The 22,477-nt window shown below is 38.4% G+C and overlaps 1 long non-coding RNA gene across 1 annotated transcript in view; it reads right to left on the minus strand.

Moving 5' to 3' along the window:
• Positions 1-382: 382 nt before the first annotated feature.
• The window catches only part of LOC128151178 (uncharacterized), a 36,511-nt gene continuing 14,416 nt past the window's right edge, over positions 383-22,477 (minus strand). Inside the window, exons 2-3 of the long non-coding RNA XR_008238293.1 lie at positions 1,168-1,282; positions 383-427 (exon numbers count right to left, since the gene is read on the minus strand). This is a non-coding gene — a long non-coding RNA (uncharacterized LOC128151178). The remainder of the gene's footprint in view (positions 428-1,167; positions 1,283-22,477) is intronic.

Here is a 22,477-nt window from a genome sequence, read left to right on the forward strand (position 1 = left end):
AGGACTATTGTGCTTTGATGCCAGCACACTAGGTCATGTGCTATTTGGACTGCAAGTTCTTTGAAGCATAAGCTGCATATTCCTTAACTAACCAATTATGTATTTAGTAAAAACAGGACATAAGTAGCAGGCAAAAACTAATGTCATAGAGACACGTTTTTTTCATCCTTCTCTCTAAAGAAGTAGCTACCGTTAATTTTGAAGATCCTTTTTCTGACTTTTATCCTAAGTATAATTTCTTTTTTCATTGGGTTTTCTTTTGTTGTTGGGTTGGTTTTGTTGTTATTGGGGTTTTTTTTACACCTGGCATCTGTCTGCAATCTTTAGTCTGAATTAAAGTTACATTGCAAGTGCCTTACCTCAGTTGCAGTGAATGTATATCGAGACATTCCATTGGTTCCATTGGCATCAGTCCATACGTGCACAACTGTAAATGACACGAAAAAAATCTGGCCTCTGATATGAAAAAGGCTATTTATGCACTTTCACAAAGGACAAAAGTCTTATAACTTTGGGTCTACACAGAAATGAGACACAAATATGTTAGTGAAAAGCCCCAAGTTTTCTAAATGTAGATGAGCACAGATTAAGAAAGCAGTAATTAATTTCCTTTGACCTCAAGCTGAAATTCCTTTCTAAAGCTGTCATAAAGAGAAAGAGGCCAGAGAGAAGAAGTGAAACTGTGTAACAATGCAATTAAACCCTTGTAATGAGGTCAGCCATTGGACTTGTTGCAACTGATATCATTATAGCAATGAGGAGGCATTATACGATGGCCTGATTTTTTACAGGATTCATTTTTTTCTTTAACTCTTTAACAGTCAGATATGTATTCTATAGCATTATAAAATAATTGTTGTTAGTGACCAGAAGAGTAGGCATAAGCTTTATTGTCTTACTAACACTATTTCATAAGTTCTGGTAATGAATGCATGAAAAAAACTCGGTGACGGTGGAATACAGGACAACTTTGATACAGACAACCCTTCACTCAGATGCTATGTTGTATTTGCTGTGAAGGCTTCCTCCCAGAAGGCAACTCCACTCCCTCCAACAATGGGACAGAGTAACTTTTAGCAATCCGCTGATAATTGGTGATGGGTAATACTTGACTCATGTGGGAGCTGTTGTGCTCAAGGAAAACACGAGCAGACCTGTAGGACTAACCTGAACCAGAAAGGATCCTAAGTAGTCTCAATCTCACTTGAAATTTGTTTATCCATTGAGAGTGCTGGGAAAAGAATTTGCTTCACTGGAAGAGTATCCACTGGTTTCATGTGGTCTGCAAACATAAGTTTTGATTGTCAGGTTAGGCATTAAAAAGAAATAAAAAGTTGTGAAACTCCAATTTGGGCCTAGATTCAAGGAGATTTAGATAGGGCATGTTTTACATAAAGCTTTCATTAGATAAACAATCAGTTTTTCAAGTGGAAATCTAAGCTTAAGACATTTTCCCTTTCTGGAGGGAGTGTCCCAATGGCCTGCAGATGAGAACCACCTCTGTTATTACTTCTCTGACTCACTTGGATCCCCTACAATTGAACTCACATTATCCATTTCCTCAGCAGCTATTCACAGGTTGGTAAATAAGAAGTTGCGGTTCTTCCTTCAGCATGTTTATATGAGTGAATCCTTCCTAGCGCTTGTATTTAGGTTTAAGAGATGGTTCAGGGTCATGAATGCAAAGTGGCTGTAGGTATTCCTTCTCAGAATATTTCAATCATACCCATTTCTCTATTTCCATAGTTATTTTTTTAGGTGTCCCCTTGCTCAGTATGCTGGTTCCTAGCTTGAGAAGCCTTGCAATAGCATAGAGAATATGCATACTGAACTCAAGGATGTGTATTCAACTATGGAAACAAGGGACCTCCAACTTACATCTTGCAGCAACTAAATCCATTTATTTATCTTAGAATCACTTATTTCAGTTCACATACCAACAAATCTTTGAATCAGTCCAAATTTTATCCCAGTGCTCTACCCTTTCCCCATGAAGTTTTTATGAGATCAGCAAGCTGCATACACTGCTGAAGGAAGGTGCCCATATCAGAAGCAGGTGTTATTTTAGCCTGTTGTGGATCTGCAACCTGCTGGGCAGAATTCAACTACCTTACATATGAGAAAGGCTCTTAAGAAAAGGAAGAGATAGCCCACTTTCATTACTGTTCTAGCTGCAGGAGTACGTTTGCAGGGTAAGGAGAAAAAAAGTTAATGGAGAAAAATGTTAGCTTATTGGGGCCTTAATTAGTCATACCCCATTTATTTCTTAAAAAACAATTGGAGTAAACCCGAAAAAGAGTAAACTGGGGCATTTATGTAATGCCACAGAGAGGAGGAGATGATTGCTTCATGAAGAGTCTGTTCATTGACTTCAACGGGGAAAGGAGATTTCAGACTTGAGCTGCCTCTTTCTTAGGGCTTCAGTTCTTCTGGTCCTTGAAAATGTCAATGCATATGTGAAAGCATCAAAAAGAAATTCAAACTGATATCAAGTATTTCTAACTCTTCCCTCCACATTCCTCAAATTGTTCAGCTTAAACCATCTTGAGACAAAAGTTTCAAGTACCTTTACCTTTTCTGAATAAGTTCACCATCCCCTGTGTGCATATTATACTTTTAAAAGAACTATTAGAAGATGGCTTACTAGTTGGAAATAAAGAAAAGGCACCATTTTCTTGCACTTAGAGGACTGAGTCACCAGTTCAGATGCCTTTCCTTTTAATGGTGCACTGAGTCATCATATGCCTCAGTTTCCCTTCAGTGAGTATAATACTTACTGACCTCTGCAGAGAGCTGCAAGCTTTCTGTTAACCTCTGTATTAAGTGCAAAGCCATAGCATTATTAAAGATATTTTAAACAGAGTCAGCTGAGTGATGTCCTATAAATTGTAATTTCTCTCCAAATGGACCACAATATAATATTTCCTCCAGAAATGCATTTATTATTTAACACTTTTCCGTGAAAGGTTTCTTTTACATTGCAAATGCTCAGAGTTCTTTCATAGGTCTTAGACTATTGACCCTTTACCTTAAAACATGCTATTAACGCTTAACGCTGTTATTAGTATTCAGGGAAGTAATGATTGGTACTAAAATGGAAATGTGCAGTAAAAACACCTTCTATTTTGTAAAATAATTATGTAGCCTAATAATTATTTCATACGATTCTGTTTGATTGATAGGGAAAGGGCACCAAGAAGTTTGGAATCATGATTCCTTAAGGTCTACATTCAAATCGCAGCCACCAACACCATTGTTTCCAACAGTTACATTTTATGAGAATGGCAACAGGATGATCTCTGATTCTGTTTGGATGAGGGTTACATCAGATAAGGTATACTTAATTAGCTTTTTTTTTTTTTTTTGGCAAGGAATTATAATTCTATAAAGGGCAATACAGCATTCTTGCAATTTCCCCATAAGTCACTGGTACCCTGGAGGTCAAATATAGTTCAAGTCTGCAGTGAAGTGAGACTACCTCCTTCCACTCTGCTGTCATCGCACCTGACCCTAACCTGGTAAAAGCATCTCTCGTGGTGCCAGAGAGGCCTCGCCATTCTCGGTGTACTAGCTACACTGGTCTTTCACATTTAAGGCTGCCAGATAAATGTCAAATCGCAATGTTCTTATGATGTTTAATGGGAACCAGGCTGAGAGTGCTTGAACTTGTTTCACTTTGGAGAAGTTTTTGTCACTTTGGCTTAGATGGAAAAACAAGTTTTAGATCAATAATGTACATAAATGAAGTAAATTCACTGAGCTGGGCTTTCTTAGCTGATTTGCTGCTTGCAAAAAACTGGAAAACCTATATAGCTGCATGTGTCTGTGTGTAGTACAGAAATAGCTACAAGATTATTGTTCCACATTTTACAAAGATGGCTAGTTCTAGCTCTATTTTTTGAATGCATAATATTAGAAACTTTTATAGTCGTTTTCATCACAGATTTTCAGACTCTGAGACAGCTATAGCTGGGTAACTGTATGCATGTAGAACTATTTTAAACTATTTTTGCTGGGCCTGTTGCGTTGCCAATTTTTCCTTCAAACACTGTATTAAAATTGAAAGTACTAAATTTAATCCCAGTTTACTACTCATGATACTACAGCAATGGATTGCAAATGAAAGGAAAATTACAGCTGCGAATAAGTAGTATACATGTACACAGATAAATTAATCGTTTGTAAACAATTTTAAACAAATGTTAACGTGAATTTGGAAGTACTGAGAAGTATTTCCCATCATAATGCTGATGAAGACAAGGGCAGCTGACCTCTTTCCCTCTACCTTTACCAGCAGAGATTCCTAAGCAGGGAGAGAAAGGAGCTAACACCCACCACCACTAAGAATCCCGCTCATCACTCAGTTAACCTGGGAGCTGTTCAGATATTAAAGTGATAACTGCCACAATAAAACTTCAAGGCCTATTTAGGAGCTGTGGAGAGGAAGAAAGGAGACCCTCCTGCCAATCCCACCTCACCTACTCAGCTGCGAATGCTCTGGGTGGAGCACAACTACTCTCCTGGATCCCTACTTCTGTTCCTACAGGACTACTGAAAGACATCAGCAGTGCCGGTAAAAGCAGTAAAACACCAACAGGATCAGCAGTAGGAGCAACAGCTGGCCAGATACAAGAAAGGAAATAAAATGTACCATCTGAAGGTAATCAAGGGATTAGTTACGACTCATGAGTCACAACTCCTTTCTGGACAGACTCCTGCTTTGATCTAGCTACATATGGCCCTTTGCTCTGGTTCTGTGCTAGAAAGAGCAAAAAGAGAAACACAGGAAGTATGTGTTAAATGGAAGCAGTAGGTGTGAGATATTAGGAGCTATTTATACATTAACTACTTTGGGACAATTAGCTGGATTCAGAATTACATGTTTTACTACATAATTAAAATTCAGGTAAGTATTTACTTTTGTGGAAGAGGTTATGAAATTAATAAAGAAGAATGCCAATCATCCACCTAAGACATTACCAATGACACTAGTAAGAGAGATGGGAGACAGGGATAAAGGAAATTTCAAATGTTTTATGAATATTTTGTCACATTTCTCTTAATAGTGTTGCAGTAAGTAATGAAAAATTGAAAGAACTGCCTTATTTCAAGGCTGAATTTTTCTGGTTTAACTTCTATTAGCTCTAATCATGTTGGGGTTTAAGCTACAGGAAAAACTTTTTGTTAGCTGTTAGAAATGTCTTGCAGACCGTGAGTGAGTAAGCTCCTAGGTTTCTATCAGGCAAGTTAAGTAAACTCTCTAAGTTTCTCAGTAGGAAAAGTATTTTCATGATCTCAAATCAAATTTTCTCTCTCTCTTATCAGAATCCTCTTAAATGGGTTTTTGTTGTGGGGTTTTTTAAGCGACTTTACTCTTTTTCAATGTTTTCTTTCTTGTACATCCAAAAATTTCACTTACCCTCTTGTATTAACCCCTGTGTTCAATTATGACAATGACTATTAGTCTTTTTCAGAGGTTCTCCTTTCTCCAAGCTTATAAATGTAATTTACATTCTTGTTCCTAGAAGCATGACTCTGCATTAACGTTTAGCTGTGATAATGCAATGCAATCTCTATAAAACCATGTAAGTAACCCATTCCTATTGCTATTTACAAATTAGTATCTGCAAAATCTATTAGGAGTTTTATATTTTCTCCAAAATATTAACTTTGGGCTATATGCAGATCTGTGTGGAACCACATAAAAAAAATACACCAATGAATGATAATTTCTCATTTAGGAGCAGATTTTGAGATCAACTAACCAATTTTAAATCTGCTTGGTAGGGGCTACATTGATTTTTGTATTATGCCAATTTTTGTAAGGAAGCCATGCAGTGTCAAATGAGTCACAAAATTTTCATTCTTTCAGAGGAATTACTTTTACCTGTTGGAGTTGATACTAATTCTAAAATGTTTAACAACATTATAAGCCTGCCCTGACAGTGTTAAGGTTTCAGTTGGACCTGAAACTAGTTAACAAATATGTAGGAGTCTTTTTTCAGTCCCTCCACACACATTACAACTTCTCCTACAGATTATGCAATGATGCAAATGTACATTCTGATAATAACAGTATAGACGTGTGGTTTCATATATGCCGAATATATAGAAAGCCTATATATAGAGGGTATATATTTAGCCTCTACTTCCATCACCCTGTGAAAGTAATGCCAGAGGGAATAATTAAGGGGCAAGAGTGGTTGACCTAGACATTGGTTGACCCGCCCGACAGGCTTTCAGACTGAATTCTCTGGTCTGCTAAAGAAGAAAGCCTCACAAAGTGTCTTTAAAGCAGCCATGGAAGACAAGAAGAGGGTTCCCTAGCGATTCTGTGATGATGTAAGTCTGTCAGAGATGGCTCAGCTATTTGCCATCACAAGGCATTTCCTGCCCCCAGCATAAGAGGACAGTCATAAAGTCATATATGGAAGGCAGAATGGGAACTGAATGTAGTGAACTTCACTACCTTAGATCCTTTGACAGCAAAAGTAGACTTTCCCCTTTATAACCAGAACCATGTGAATCTGAATGTTCAGGCCCTTGTGGTTTCTCACTTTGTTCCGTGGCTTTGACATACTAGGAAAATGTGGCTTGATGGTCTTATTATCCAAACAATAAATCTGTCACAAGCAACAATCTATCAGACTTCTATTAAAACTAATTTGTGTATCACTGACCTGTTTTCAGAATGGTTGTCTGCCACAACCCAGTCCAAACAAGAGGACTGGCACCAATAAAATTTGTTTGGTCTCTCCAATTCATTTGTTGCTGAGTCCCTATGCTGAATCTGCACCAAAAATCCTGCACAGAGGTGGCATTGGGGTTTGACCATAAAGCTACTCATTTCACATGGGCTACTGACAAGTCATCAGATACTAAAAACTTCAGTTTGCTGATTGATACAGTCTGAATGGAATCTCCATTTCTACTGCAGAGATGAAAGTCACTGTGTCAATTCATTAGTCACCTTCTCTTTATCATTAGGAAATGTAAAACGGTAAGTTTGCAGGAAAGATATTCATTACTAGACCCCAGCTGGAGCCTTTCAAGATCAGGGATTAAAAAGCACAAAACCTCACTGTTTCCAATTAGGCACAAATGTCTTTTTCTTCTCTCTTCCTCAACAATCACATGACTTGCTCTGGATGTGGCTAAAATGACACATTTTGGCAAACTACTTGACAACTTTTTTGACAGATAACTAATAGATTCAGCTTATTAATTTCTGTCATGAATTAACCCCAGTTATCATGCCCCTACAAAAAGGCTTCTACAATACCCCTTTTACAGAGCATGCCATACCCTTCACAGTGTAACCTTTTCCTGCACTCCCCAGCAATTCCCAGCTCAGGGACTGAATGTAGGGCATGGAGCAGAAGACAGTCAGATCTAAAAAAAGAAAAAACCAGAACCTCCACAAGCCCAGCTGACTTGCAATGAAAATTCAGGTTTCCAAGATTTCCACAGCAGGCAATCTCCAAATGACATCCAAGACAATACATCAAATCTCAGGCATGAATAGTACAAGACCTTTTTCCCATTCTTACCACATTTTTATGACTCCTCTTACTGTATCTTAAGTGTTTGGGTTTTTTTCCCAGTTCAAAGGCATGTGGCTTATACAGTCCAACTTTCTTTAGAGAAGGTTACCATATTTCAAAGGCACAGTTTTTAAGGCTGCTTAGAAACCTTTCTTAAGGAAACTGTCCACCAAAGTCTGCCTTATGACTAAAGCTGAGTTCCAATAGATATTCACTCATGATCCCAGTAGAGTCAATGAGACTTCTGCAACTGATCATCAAGTTTCAGTCCTTTGTACACTGCAATTATTTTTTCCAATAGATTTTTTTAAAGCCTATTTTCAAATAAAGGATAAGGTTCAAAAGAAAATGTTAATGCTTTTCTTTCTTGAATGCCCTATCAGACGGGCTGGGAAGAAGGAATTGGTGTACAATTTTGTTCCTGTTAATTTTGTTAATAGTCTTGTGCTGCGACTTGTCTAGATGCTTTGTGACTAGTGCTGGTCTTTTCTCTTTTTTTCCCACTGACATGCTTTTGCCAAGGATATCATTATGACATTCTGTAGTAACAAGCATTCTTCTGTTCAAATTTATATCAATTAGTTTGGGACAGTAATTCAATCGGACGGCCCACTGGATTTTGAAAGACTTGCAACGATGTCAAAGTGGCGACCTTTTTCCTACACTCTCAGCCAAAAGCCATTTTTTAACAAGGAGCTCTTGAAAAGAAATGCCACTTTGATAATTAGTTATTGATCACGGACAATGCAGCGACGAATACCATTGGATTAGCCAGACGCCAGTGGGTCGCGACACGAGGGTTTCCTTATCGCAATAATCTATGAAAAGAAATATAGAATAAAGGTCATTAAGGCTTCTGTTTTGGGAACATAACCCAGTTATAATTTAACTTTCTTATTAAAAATAAAAATACCAAAGCATTCTAGATGCATTTAGTTTTGTAATGTTCCTGTTAAAAAAATCTTGTGGGTAAAGAAAATTTGGGAAGTTACACTCTTTAGGCAGCTACAGTTAAAATTATTTTGATAAATTAACCCTGCTTTGGCCAGCAGTCTTACCTCACTAAAACACCATTATCTTTCCTACACTAAAATGTCCATTAGAAACTATTTTGGATCTGTGCATAGAAACACCATAACAATTATAGATTTAAAAAATAATGGACTTTTTTTTTCATCTAATTTAGGAAGAACTTCAAGGCCTGCCTCAAATTGTTTCATATAAGTTATTTAATGGAGAAAAAATGGCAAAGAACAATTTTATTGCACTTAAAAGAGCAGAAAAGAGGAAGGAATCCATTAGTTTTAGGGTTTCTTTCCAGAATATTAATGAAACATAGCTTTGCTAAAATGTGCAAGAATATACAAGTACCTGTGCTATAATTTTGGCTGATCTGAGAGACTATTAGGTAAGTACTGAAGTAATACAACTATTTTTGAGGTGTGGGGGGGGATAATGTTAGAATCCCATTGTAACTGAACTCTTATAACACCGTAGGTAATGCCCAGACATGATTGGACTACCAAGTAGTTTACATTAATAAATATATTACTTATAGATCATCACTTTAAATTCAGCACAGGGCTTTATTACTTTATAGGCTTGCCTAGAATAGTTATAATTTCAGCGTGCCAATGAGAGAGAGAAAAAAAATTATGGTCAGAGGAATAAAAGTCCAGAATGATTGACTTACATAATGTTGCATAGGATATCAGAAGTCTGCAAGTCTAAAAATCAAACCCAGATTACTTTGTTTCTCATCAGACAAAATGGTTTTCTTATAAACTGATGACTAATGGCACTTAAAGCAGTGTGGGTAGTTTGATGCTAGTCAACATTCCCAAAATTAAATTGGTATTATATCCACTTACTATTGCACAATTCCTGTCTGTTTCAGCACAGAAAATAATGATATAATGGACACCAAGAAAGATGAACCTCTCAAACCTGAAAGTTTTTTCACATATGTTTGGAGTCATATGGATTGGGAAGCATATGTACCCATTTCATGGGTAATAAGCATCCATTCATTCCAGGGAAAAAGAACCTCATATTATTAGACTGATGAACCTGTCATGAACACAAGATTAATTTCTTCTTGTATTCAATATTATTTTGTAAAGTTCATTATTAATTCAGTGTCATTTTATTGTTATTATTAAATTACTATTATTTTAATTTATGACAAATTAGCTTTTCAAAGAGCTTCTAGAGATTCATTTTTATATTGCAGTGTGTATGAAAACATTCTAAAAATGTATGCAAGGTAACAATTAGAACAGTTGCTCATTAGCTTCATAAAGGTAATCTGTTCTGACTTCCATAATCTGAACATTATTTCATTTTATTGCTGTGACTGCATGAAATACAGTCTTAAGGAGGAGACTACAATTTCATTGAAGTTGAGGGGACTGTGTGCCCACAACAAAGGTAACATGATACAAAAGTTTTGCTGTTGGTGAATAAGGATAGTTCTGCTGGGTGGATATCTCATGACCCTTTTTTGCTGTTATCTTGTCATGGGGACTTTGGCAACATAATTCACTTTTAGGTGGCTCATTTTTCCTTCTGTCTATTGTGAACTGTTATTTTGGTTCAGATTAAGAACATTAAAAGAATAATTGTAATACTGTTCTGAGATGCAAGGAGAGAAACCTGAAGCACTCCAGCTGAGAGCATGTAGATGGTTTCTGGTCTTCCCAGTTTTCCTTTTGTAAGCAGGAAAGACCTGCTATCACTGTCTTCAGGTAACCAGTAGCACCCCTTTTTCAGTATACTGATGAACACATTAGTACCTCTTACTTAACCACTATGACTTATGCCTGAAAGCTTTCACTGCATACTATAAAAAATGTCCACAGAGTACATCTGCACATGCAGAATCTCATCTTGCGAGCACAGGATAAGGAGGACAAACTATTCCAGCGCAGTATACCCCTCCAGTACACAATTCAGTTTATTGGTTCTTCTCTGTTTTTAATAGCTGGATCCTGGAAACCTCTCCCTTTCCTGACATGCAGACGGGCCATTCAGGGACAGTGAAGCTGACACTTTCAGTGAAGAAAGATCATGAATGCAGTGGAACATCTGCCCTTCCTGACCACTGGCCACAATCTCTAGAAATCTTCTGAACAGGATAATGGTATTAATATAGATATAATCATTGTTAGAATAAAGCATAAGATACAGCTCTTTAGCTGAGCTTACACCTTGCAATCTCACCTTGGTGCATCATAAGGCAATGGAAAGAATACTGTCCCTCAGACCAGTTGTTTGTGTAGATACCATGGTGAGGGGCGTGTGACAAGATACGGTTTATTTTCACAACAAGGCAATAATTCTTACTTACCTATTTCCCCAGGGTGTTCTGAGGACTAATCAGATAGTGTTTGCTCAAATCTGCAAAAGGCTATATAAAGTACTAAGTATTATTATTATTACCTTATTATGATATTGACTTTACCACATTGAACTGCAGTACTTTCCTCTACTTACGTGTAATATTACCATGAAGTGTTTATATTCGCGTAATGTAAATGTTTCCTTTTGAAGGTGAGTTGAATAGCTTATTGTTACGTGACCCACAATATAATTTATTTACGTGAGACAGGAGACTCTAAAAATGTATTCTAGGGACCTTTCCAGTTAGACTTACGCTTTTACATTCTCAGTTTGTCCTGAACAGTGTTTGTTGACATGCGTTTCCGAAAACCTGTTTGGCCAATCCATACAGCCCTCTAGGGCCCTGTGTTTTGCTGCACCAGTAGGCATGCTGTCATTACTTTGGCACTGAAATATAGCTGACTGTAAAAGCTGGGCTGCTATTCTCTTGCTGAATTCACCTGATTGGGAAGTGCCTAGCCTTGTCCTGAGAGCAAAGACTTAACAACTGTACAAAGTCAAACCTGCAGTCCTGTGCAATGATTAGTACTTAAGCCAAGTGCCAACCTGCCCCCCACTCTCCCCCCAAAAACCCACAAAGCCACCTGACCTGTCAAGTTTGCTCTTACTATCCGTATTCCAAGCTGACAGATATTTACTCTCCTCCCCCCCAGCCCTTACATCTGGATCAATGGGGACAGGCTTTCCACCCCTCAGAAGATTCACTTACATTAAGTGCCGAAGTGGAAGCAGTGAATGAACAATAGACGGCTGTCAGGCTCGACAGCAGGGCATGGATGTATGAGCGTGGAGCTGACAGCGAGGGCCTCAGAGGGTAAACTGCTTTGCTGGAACTAATTAAACAGATGAAATTATTACATGAATATGCAGATGTTGTTTACATTTTACCATATGGTATTATTTCAGGTAATAACTCGCAGGAGGATCCCTTCCTCTCATCAAGAGGAAATGAGTTGAAAAGGAGGCTCCACGTGTCACCTTTCAGTTGCTAGGCAGACATTGATATGTCAGGCTTCTCTCCGAGTCACAGGGAAACTCTTCTCCTTGTAGCTATACAACACCAGAGAGGATTTGCATTCTTCTTACTATGCAATGTTGGAAGAGATTATCTTTTATTAAGCGTAAATGTTAGGGTTGCAAAATTTTTCCCATTATGCACAGAAGGCATGTGCTTTTCCAAATGTTGATTCACAATGTGTGCTTTACAACTGAGATGCTGCCAATCCATAGTCCATAGGTAAGAACTGACAGATCTGTCCAAATATGTAGAGGCTGGAAGTATGACATTTCTGCAAAGTCTGACATGTGGCTGTGCTGGTTAGCATTTACTGCTTTGCTAACCTGAAGTGTTGATAGCAGAGGCATTCCTTTTTGATAAGTTTCCATTCATCATACTGAAAAGGTTGCTCTCTAGAATTACAGAGGCACAGGACTACCATATCCAACAGTATAAAAAATTACTAATTACATGATTTAGGATGGGTAGTCAGCTAGAATCTGACACAACAAAATTGCTGTACAACCTAAGCAAAGATACATACTGAGAACAAGCAACATTGCAAACGTTTCTAAAACACGTTAACTATGGAAGCATGACAGTGACGGACCATAAGCAACGCAGTGCTGGAGCTGCCTGGTTTGGAAGCTACTCGTTACGCAATAAATTCAGGAAGGATAACTGCAGAAATGCAGCCATACTCACGCTGTCTGCATCCAGTCTCTGATGAAAAACTGTCACAAATCTTGAACAAAAAAATATGGATGTAATTGCCAAACAAGACTAACAACCCTACTCATGAACAGATCACTTTGCAGCAACGTCTACTTCTTAAAGATGAACATGGGACTGTCCTGTCACTTTACTACTAGATTATTCAAAACTCCCATCCTAAAACAATTCAGTATTAATGTAAGCAATACCTCTTTCAGGCTGATTCAGCATCTCATTTTTACAATGACCATTTTCATACCCTCTGAGGGATCAATGGCACCACCTTTTTGATTAGATGCACAAAATATCTTTGTATTACTCTCTTTATTGCTTCTTCTAAATGTTCCTAGCTGATATGTGGACTGACCATATTGATCTTTCCCCAAAGGCTCAAGTACCAGATATAATTCTGTAGCTCATTGATAGGGGATAATGCCAAGTTACATCACCACTGCACTGACAGATTGGTTGCACATTGCTGCTGATACATTTGGCTTCCAAATATCTTTCTTAGGTACATCATTTTAATAGTTCATTGGGGTCACTGGTGACCTATATCATTTAAGATGCAAAGACATGATGTCAGTGGTGCAAAATGTGGTCTTGATTCAAGCTATCATACTGTATTTTTGAATTAAGAAAAATGCTTTCTCTGTACCACTATTTCCCCTGTAAAAATCCAACTGAATAGCCAGTATAACTGCCTCTGGCCATTCTGAGTGCATGAACAAGAAAAAAAAAAACTCCCAGGTCTTCGTGACTTAGAGATAGATAGCTTTATAAGGAACCAGTGCTGTAAGTTCAGAAAGGATTTCTTTGACTTTGTCTGCTGACATAAACATTTAGCAGTATAACATATATATCAAAACAAACCAGAACAGTTCACTTTACATACATTCCCTTTGGAGAGGAGGTGAGAAAACAAACACAGAACAGATGTTAGTCATGCTTAATATACTACTGGAGGGTACTCGGATACTAAGGTGATGAATATGGTAAAAGAAATGAGTATTCTCTTCTGCAACTGCTGTTCCTAACTGACAAAAAAGCAATGAGAAGTGCTTCATTCCTCTGCTCATCAATGCACCACCTAACAACCAAACACTGAAGATAAACACTCTGGATTTTCCTCAGGCAACTAGCACACACAATAAATGTTGCTACTAATTACTGACTGATATCCACCTTTCCCTCCTCGTTTGGTATTGTTGAAAGTTGGCTTTGATCACGCAAAAAACCCACATTCCTCTGCAATAAATTAAATCACTGCAGCAGTTAGGAAAAGTTTCTGTAAATTCCTACAGATTATCTTGTCAAAGTCTTTGTCTGTCTTGTTTTATTCATAACATTATATATTATAGCATACAAAGAAATCTTGTTTTAGAAAACTATTAATTTTTCACTAGAAACTAGTCCTCTGGGTTGCAGGGCAAGCCACAGGTTTTGTTGGGCACACAGGGGGTCCATTTATCTCATCCCTGCCCAAGACCTGTCACTGCACATTTTTTTATAAGCACAACCACCTCTTTCCTGCTGACAAAGACACCGAGTCATAGAGCAGTTCTGATCTCTCGTTATGAAGCTTATTGTCTGCCCACAATGTATACTGTGTTTCCTGGTCCTACTGAAAAAGAGCCCAGGGGGAGAAAGGCAACAGCATGGAAATAAATTCAAGAACTTCAGTATCAGGATAAGAGAAGAACTTGCTGCGAGTGATCAGAGGTGCGGACAAGGGAACAAATGAAACAAGAAGTGCTACAACAGGAGCTGAGAACGTCCTGTTGTTGGCATCATGGGAGGTGGAGAGCGACTGCACACAGATCACTGAGCAGGCACTGCCTAAGGCTGTTACTGCTGAGCAGAAATCATGATACAGCTATTATTAATAATAGTATAATGGTACTCAGAGGTCTCTCAATGGTGTTAGAAGCAGCAAATGAGACACCAGATGAGGCCTGGAGAATAAGGTCCTGCCTTATGCCTTTCCATCTTTTCCCATTTACCTCTATCAGATAGGCTTTCTACAAGTCAGTATTACTTCAAAGCCCTATATGTTGTATAATCTGAACACAGACAATGTAAGTGATGGTAAATGCAAGAACATATGTGTATATATATATAATATCCCTAAAGTTCACCTTTTCTTCTATTTACTACAACAATGAATCACCACCAGTCATTCATCGGACTTTTTTCCCACTCACATGATATGTCTAAAATTCCCCACCTAAGTCTTCTGTCTGTCATGCTGTTCCTTTAGTATTATTGTACTGCTCTTCTTGTCTCACTGTCTGGGTATTGTGAATTCATGTGGACACCACTGTGCTTTCTTTTTGTTTGGAAAATGTCCAGCACATTAGTGTCACTGAAAAAAATATAAAGTAGGTAGACTTTGTTTTCATTTGTTCTTACTCATCTTTTGTTCTTCTTCCAAGAAATCAACTCCATTTGGCAGGCGCTAACTGTGTAAGATAACTTACTAACACTGTAGGACATACAATTAAAAGTAGCATGATTATCAAACACATATGTGATTTATCATGCAGATTTGAACTAAACCGTGGCTTCTTACCTCCACTAGAAAGTCCCAGTGAGCAAAGGGCAGTAGAATGTCCATTTGTTTTCTTCATACCAGATTCTATTTCAGGGTTTCATACTTTAGTATTTTGCCACCTGAGGTTTAAACTTTCCCCAGTGCATGCAAAATGAAGTAAATCGAGTCATAGCAAAGACAGATTTGGCCTGAAGTCTCTTGGATGAAGGCCCAAACCCAAGAGAAGAAATAATTCAGAAAACCTTGCATTCAAAATAAAGCAATATAAAGGAACTGATATGTGTTTTTGACATGGAAAAGCCACAACTACATAACATTTCACTTGTCCAAACTTCATGATGATCTGTGTTAAAGAGGAAAAACTAATGCCAGATCTGGAGCTGTGTTGATTTCCATTACAGTATTTCACTTTAATAGACGTGATATATCAACTAGGGTTTTATCTTGGTTTTTTTCTACGAACGTTATTGTGTTGATATCCAGAGGGGAAGACAGATACTTCAAGCTTTATGTATTATGTAGAATTGTTTTCAGGTTGTGCTAAATTCACAAAGAAAACAGAAATCTGCAAAACATTCCCATTGCCTTAAATACCATTCCCAAAATTTCAAAGTCTTTTCACAGTTGCATTTTGTCTTTCCATCAAGTGAAAGCATCTCAGATTCCTCAAAACCAGCAAAGAGATATTTTTTGCACTATATGGGGAGGAGAGGAGGTTTCAAATATGAAGCAACAAATAGTCCAAAAATTCCGGACAAATACAAGAAAAAAATAATTTACAAGTATTTTAGTTTAGAGAGAGGTTTGATGACCAGCCTCTGTTTGAAAGCCCATAAATTATGGCCCTTAGTATTTCAGCATCCCCATCCTGCAAAGAATTCAGGCACATGTAGTCCTGCTGAAGCTCACCAAGGAACCTACCCACGCGCATCTCAGAGAAAGACCAGGGCTCTTGTTTTGCAAAGCTCAGTCCTGAAAGGAGCTAGGAGCCAGATGTTTGGGAAACTAACTCAGGTTTGTAGGCACCACCTGCTCATCTGCCCATGGACATGGTCAGCTGCTCAATGAAAACTGCTTCCCAAAGATGCACCAGCAATATGGAGTCAGAGAAATGCCTCACAACTACTTAATGTTTTGTGTTTCCAAATAACATGAGTTAATACCTGTGCCCTACATTTCCTTTTGGGGCAGAATATTGTTGAAATAAACATGTAGGAGGGGAAGGGATCCACTCGTGGTATCTATTTTACTGGCCTCTGGCATCCTTCTTGCTGTTCATACTCTAAACTGAAACTTTACTTGTAGAGGTTACCAAGAACTCTCTGCTGAGAAGGCAATCCATATACAATCGTGTATGCCTGAAAAGTTGCTATGTCCATTTGACTCTGATAAATTTTACTTCAAGTTATTTTAGGAATAGTCTAGAGGGACTCAAGAACAGCAGACACAGACCTAATCTGAGCAAGGTAGGAGAAAAGAGGGAAAAGTCCGTCCTGCAGTCATAACCCTATGATACGCTCAAGGGGAGCATGCCATGCAGCCTGGCTATAATTCAGGAAGCAGGCATGAAAATTCTTAGTCCCAACCACAATATCTCCGTGGTTCACATCAAAAGGTTTTTCATCTGAGGTTTAGTTGTCTAGAAAAAAAAAAAAAAAAATCACATATATATGAATATGTGATCAATGATTTCTTACATGCTAATCCTTTCTCCTTTCATTTTAGAAGATCCTCCTCCCATCAGTGGTCTATACAAGGCTCAGCTTCCCAGACCCGTGGACTGCAAAACTCTGGATTTAATTTCCCATTCAAGTTACTGATGGTGCTTAACCTCATCCAAGACAGTCATTTAACCAAGGTTAGTTTTTGCACCTATGCATTTCCTATTCTTCTATTGTACAACTATATAAACAAAAGCAGAACAAGACCTATGGGGTTTTGAAGACTGCAGCATATGCATGTGGCGTATACTTTAAGACTGAATGACAAGTTCTGCAAACAGACACAGGCACTCTTCAGCAGAAGAAGTGCTACCAGGAGATCCCAGGTGTCTCACTGACCCACTCTGGTGTTTGGCATAGCAGAGTTGCTATTGTGTTGACTCCTCATGGCAGATGAATAACTCTCAGCCCCTTTGGTGCTCAAAACTATGATAAACACAGGCCTTTGGAGATGCCATCACAACTACTTCCAGCTCTAAAATGTGAAGAAAGTCTTCGTGCTACTGCAAGATGTAAATCTGTAGAAAGACTTCTTTTCATGAGGGACTTGTAACTGCAAAACTCTTCAAACACAAACATGGTTCACTGAAGACAACCACATATTTGTTTTTCACTGGATACCACTCTGCTCTATACCAGTCTGAATACATCTTTGAAATTACCTGAGTACTAATTGCATGTACATACTGTAACTGTGGGACTGTTGCATAGGTCATGAGTCACCTACATTGAAGCCACCCTCCTTACTAGTATTTTTCAAAAAAGCTTCCAAAAGAGAAACTATAATTTTTTAATGGAATGAAAGAAGCAGTGGAAGTATTGTTATCTTTGTTAATATTCTATTCAACTACAGTCAGAAATACCAAAGAATATTTCTGGAAGCATTTTACACGGTGACTAATGCAAAATATTTCAGCTGTATCAGCATGTATCCAATCCTAGATTACATTTTGGCATTTCAGACAAAAGACATCCTGGCAAAAATTAAACTGAGGAACAAGTAATATGATTATGACAATTTATATTTGTAACAGTTGTGAATGGTAACATCAGTGCTTGCTAGTCCTTTGATAAATTCTTGTTACCTTTCAGTTCCCAAACATATCTATGCAAGTATAAAGTATATTGGAGGCAGATGCTGCAGCAGATGAATGCGCTTGCCAAGTGGTGCTTTGTTTGTTGGGGTTTTTTTCATCTAGGTATTCTTAACTGTTGTGTTATGTGCACCAAATAGTTCTTACTTCTGGCACGCTTCATGCAATGTTCTGGGACATTGATTAATACAGCTGGGTTTTTTCCCCATTCTTCCCCCTATTCTCTTTCCAACATCTTCACATTAGGCCTCATCTTGCAGCCTTTACTCAAATGAGTAATATCATTTACTCCAGTGGCACTACTTACATGAGTAAAAGAAACAGCAATAAGCTTGAAGGAACTGCAAAGTCACTCCTATTTGAGCTGATCCAGTAAGGTTTGGGGTTTTTTTCCTTTCTTAACCTTGAAACATCGTAATGGAATATAATAAAACAGAAGAAAAACTGATTTCAGGACAGTCAAATTTAAAATTAGGTTTCCTTTACAACAACTCACATTAACAGGAACAGAGCGTCTGCTCATTTTTTTTAAGTCTTATAGGCAAGAGCAAAAAAAAAAACCTGGAAATCTTTACTTTCACTTACCTGAATCTGGAGAAACTTTAGATATCAACAAAGTTGTATCTTTTTGTAGTTTTACACTATCTCCCATCATTAAAAAATCAGAATGTTTTTTACCTTTATTTACTAGGAGGGGAACCTCATGTCATCTCTGGTATTCACCTGTTCTGCTCCTTAATTGTCTGTAGGGTCTCAAGTTTGTCTTTTTATAAGTTTTGGAATTCATTCACTTTTATTGTTAATATCTTCCGAAATGAAAGAGGGGTTGGTTGGCTGCATAGTGAACACAGAAGAGGGCATCAACCTCATGCATTACGTGGCAGACTGTTCCTGGTTTTGAAAGGAGTGAGTGTATACATGTGCGCATGCAGGCGTGTATATGAGAGCATACATGTAAGCAAACAGTATTGTCATATAAAAAGGCTGGAAAGGTTTGGGAGGTCGAAAGCAGTATCCTTCCCCTCTAAACTGCTTTATTACTGGCATTCCCTCCCTCTTGGGCATGTGTTCAGCTGAGACTAGGCCAAATTGGCAGTCATTTTCAAAGTGCTTGGCAGCCCCATGATCCCTGGGAGTTTTCAGCTGACATCTCTCTCTCAACCAGTCTATGCAAGGGTCAGTGGGAGACCTGACTCCCAGGCCCAGGCTTGCTCTGGCTGTGTCATGAGTCAGGACCAATATAAATTAAAACCTTAAAGCCATACTGTGAAGTCATTCTTTACCCCCTGAGGTATTTTTTTTTTTCCCCTTTGACAGATTGCCTTTCTACTAGTTTCCTATTTTTTTATTCTTGGATAATACAGTAGCAAGTATGTTCCTTTGAGTTGAAGAAATGGGAAACATCTGGTGAAGAGAGAGTTAAACTTCCACCAAATTTTTAATATTTTTGGTAGATTGTTGATGCTCAACAAGCAGGAGTGAAATAATAATAATACTAGGGGCTGCTTATCACTTACAAACAATAGTCCAATGACAATGTTCACACTGACGGAAAAAATGGGACTAGAAATTAATAGTGACAGTCCTGCAGGAAACAAGGGAGAAATTGGATACCAAGTTATAAAATACAGACTAACCCAATAGGCACATGCTGCTGTTATTATATTAATATTGTTAAAAATATCAAAGCACTTTAAAAATGGAATTGTACTGTAGGTAGATGGACAGTATTATTTCCACATTCTTTTAAATAGAAATTTTCACTCCTTGTTTGGCTTGGAGGCATGGATGTAATTTGTTGCTCAAAACCCAGTAGCTGAATGCTGTGAAAAAATAAGACTCAGGATGAAAGTCTCCCATCTGAAGGACAGAATCAGGCTACACGGAGAGCTCTCACTGTTATTAACAAAAGCATCTGAGTCACTGCAGATATGGATTTCACTGATGTTGTTCAAAAGTGGGGGGGGCTGTGTTTATTTAGTTAGTTGGAGAACAGGGAGAGATTGTTTTTCATCTGTGCAAAAATAAACAGAGAAAAAACGGACCAAGCTCATGTAAATAAAACAGTAAACATGAACCTTGACAAATCTCACTGTTGCTGACAAACCTAATCCCACAGCCCAGGCTCAGACAGGTACAATCCCTCTAAAAAAATCAGCGGACTACTCCACATAGATAAAGTTCATAATATGAGCTGTGCATCCTGAAGGAAAAGACCACGGTATCGGTATTAGCAATTCAAGGTGTTACTGTAGCTGCTGTGTTTTCCTGCTATGCTTGTGCAGTACCTAGCATGGTAAAGGCTGATCCCTGACATATGCATCAGAGCCTGGATAATAATGATGCCTCACAGTAGTGTAATTTCAGCTGAAATCAGGGGATTAGGGAATCGATGTGGCTTCAGATAACGCCTCGAGAGGGAAATGGGCTCCTGAGAGGGTGCAAGATAACCCTACAAGAGGCTTCTCCTCCATGCAGTCCCCAGGTGGAGATGAAGGATGGCTGTTGCCTTTGCTTTTCCCCCATCTGAAATGCTGAAAGGAGCCATGAGAAGCAGCGTCGGTACCCAAGGCTGGGTGATGGAGACAGCACAAACAGTGGCTCAGTGCCTGACTCTGCCAGGGACACGTCCCGCGTGGTCATGCAGCTCCGTTAGCACTCCGACACTTGACGGCAATTAAAAGACCAGATCAAAACCCACAAAACAAATGCACTACATAGCCCCAAAGCTTGTTCCCTTTTTCAGCTGATTGTGAACAAAAATATCTGTTTTTTCACATTGACTTCAAGCAAAGTCCACGACCCATTTTCTTTCAAAGAGGCTTCTCCATGCAAATAATTTCACTCCCTGTTTTAGGTAAGGATGCGTTTCCTCCCCTCTTAGTGCTCCGTGAGACAGACCTTCATTTTCTACCAGACACCGAGACTTGACTTAATAAGCAACAGGGGTAAAATATCCACTCTTTACACGTAGGGTATCCTGAGGTATATACAAGCATCGCTCTAAGATGTGATAAAGCAATCTAAAGCCAGGCCCAGCCTGCCAGTTCAGGCCTAAAGGGATTTGATTCAGTGTCAAAACCTTTGGCTCAGGAGGTCACTCTCTCTTCTTGCTTTTCTTATAAGAAAGGCAGAGGGTTGGGGGGGAGGGTTTCCTCCTCTTTTTTTTCCCTTTTTTTTTTTTCCTTTTTTTTTCTTTTTTTTCCTTTTTTTTTTTTTTTTGTCTTGTGAATTCATCAACTGTTGTTTGTTGAGCAGCGGGCCTTTATTCAGCCTACTGAAACATTTTCATTAGATGGAGGCCTCTGAAGTACGCTGGCGGCTGGGACCACGCGAGGACAAAATCTTAGGCCTCTCCAGAAGCCGGCTGATTGAAATCAGCACTGTGTCAGGGGCTGTCATATCTCAGAAAAGACATAAAACACACGGAAACATCAATAAGCAACAAGCCTCTGACAGCTCTGAGACATTCCAGCTGACAAGAAGAGAAAAGGGGTAAGGTTAGGGCTCATGGGGGATATTTAAAATGCCTAACAGCCAGCCGAAGTGTTGGCAGGCTTCAGGGAGGCCCAGAAAAGACAAGATAAAGTCTATCGGGTTATCACCTGGTTCGAGATGGATCCCTCACAGCAAGGCCACAGGGATGAGACAATGACACAATGGCTTTTTTCTTTTTTTTTACTATTATTATTATTATTATTGTATTATTTATTTTTAAATGTATCAGAGAAACAGACTGCATTTACACCGAGGTTACCCAGACAACGTTTGTGCTGGAGAAGATTAAAAAAAAGAAAAAGGAGAAGAAATGTAAAAGAGGGAGGACAAAAAGAGAATCCTGCAAGTTAAAGAATTCTGCTTCCAGCTACCATGTACAGAAATCAAAAAGGATTAACAAGTTTTTTTTCATTTAATTTCCTGTACACCAGACGCTTTTGTTAAGAGATCAGAGATATTGCTATTTATTGAATTTTTAATATGATCTTTATTAAAAGGCAGCACACATGTTTGGTTTTCTTTTTTTTTTTTTTTTTTTAACATGCGTGGGTATAAAAATCAAAGCACAGGAATGAACCATAGTTGTTTGATTTTCACCTCTTTATATTATGGTGATTCAGACTCTTATTTAAATTTTAAAATAATAGAAACCCAACCCATATTGAAATGGCCCCTCATCCTCCTTTTAACTCATGTCTATTCTGTTAAGTAATCAATGGGCCCAGAGCAGCACTTTGACCAATCAGATAATGAATTCTGCCTTTGGAGTCAGCGTAAGACCAAGAAATGAGGTGTGTAGCTGAGTAAAAAGGGCTACGTGTAATTGTTTTACATTTTCAGATTACCAATCACACATTCAAAATTTCACCATCAGCTTGCAAACCTGTAATCACTGTTGCACTCTTACATGCAATATCCCCAGGTTAGTCTTCAGCATGGATTGTATCGTCAAT

Source organism: Harpia harpyja, chromosome 14, assembly GCF_026419915.1.
Source record: "Harpia harpyja isolate bHarHar1 chromosome 14, bHarHar1 primary haplotype, whole genome shotgun sequence".
Lineage (NCBI taxonomy): Eukaryota > Metazoa > Chordata > Aves > Accipitriformes > Accipitridae > Harpia > Harpia harpyja.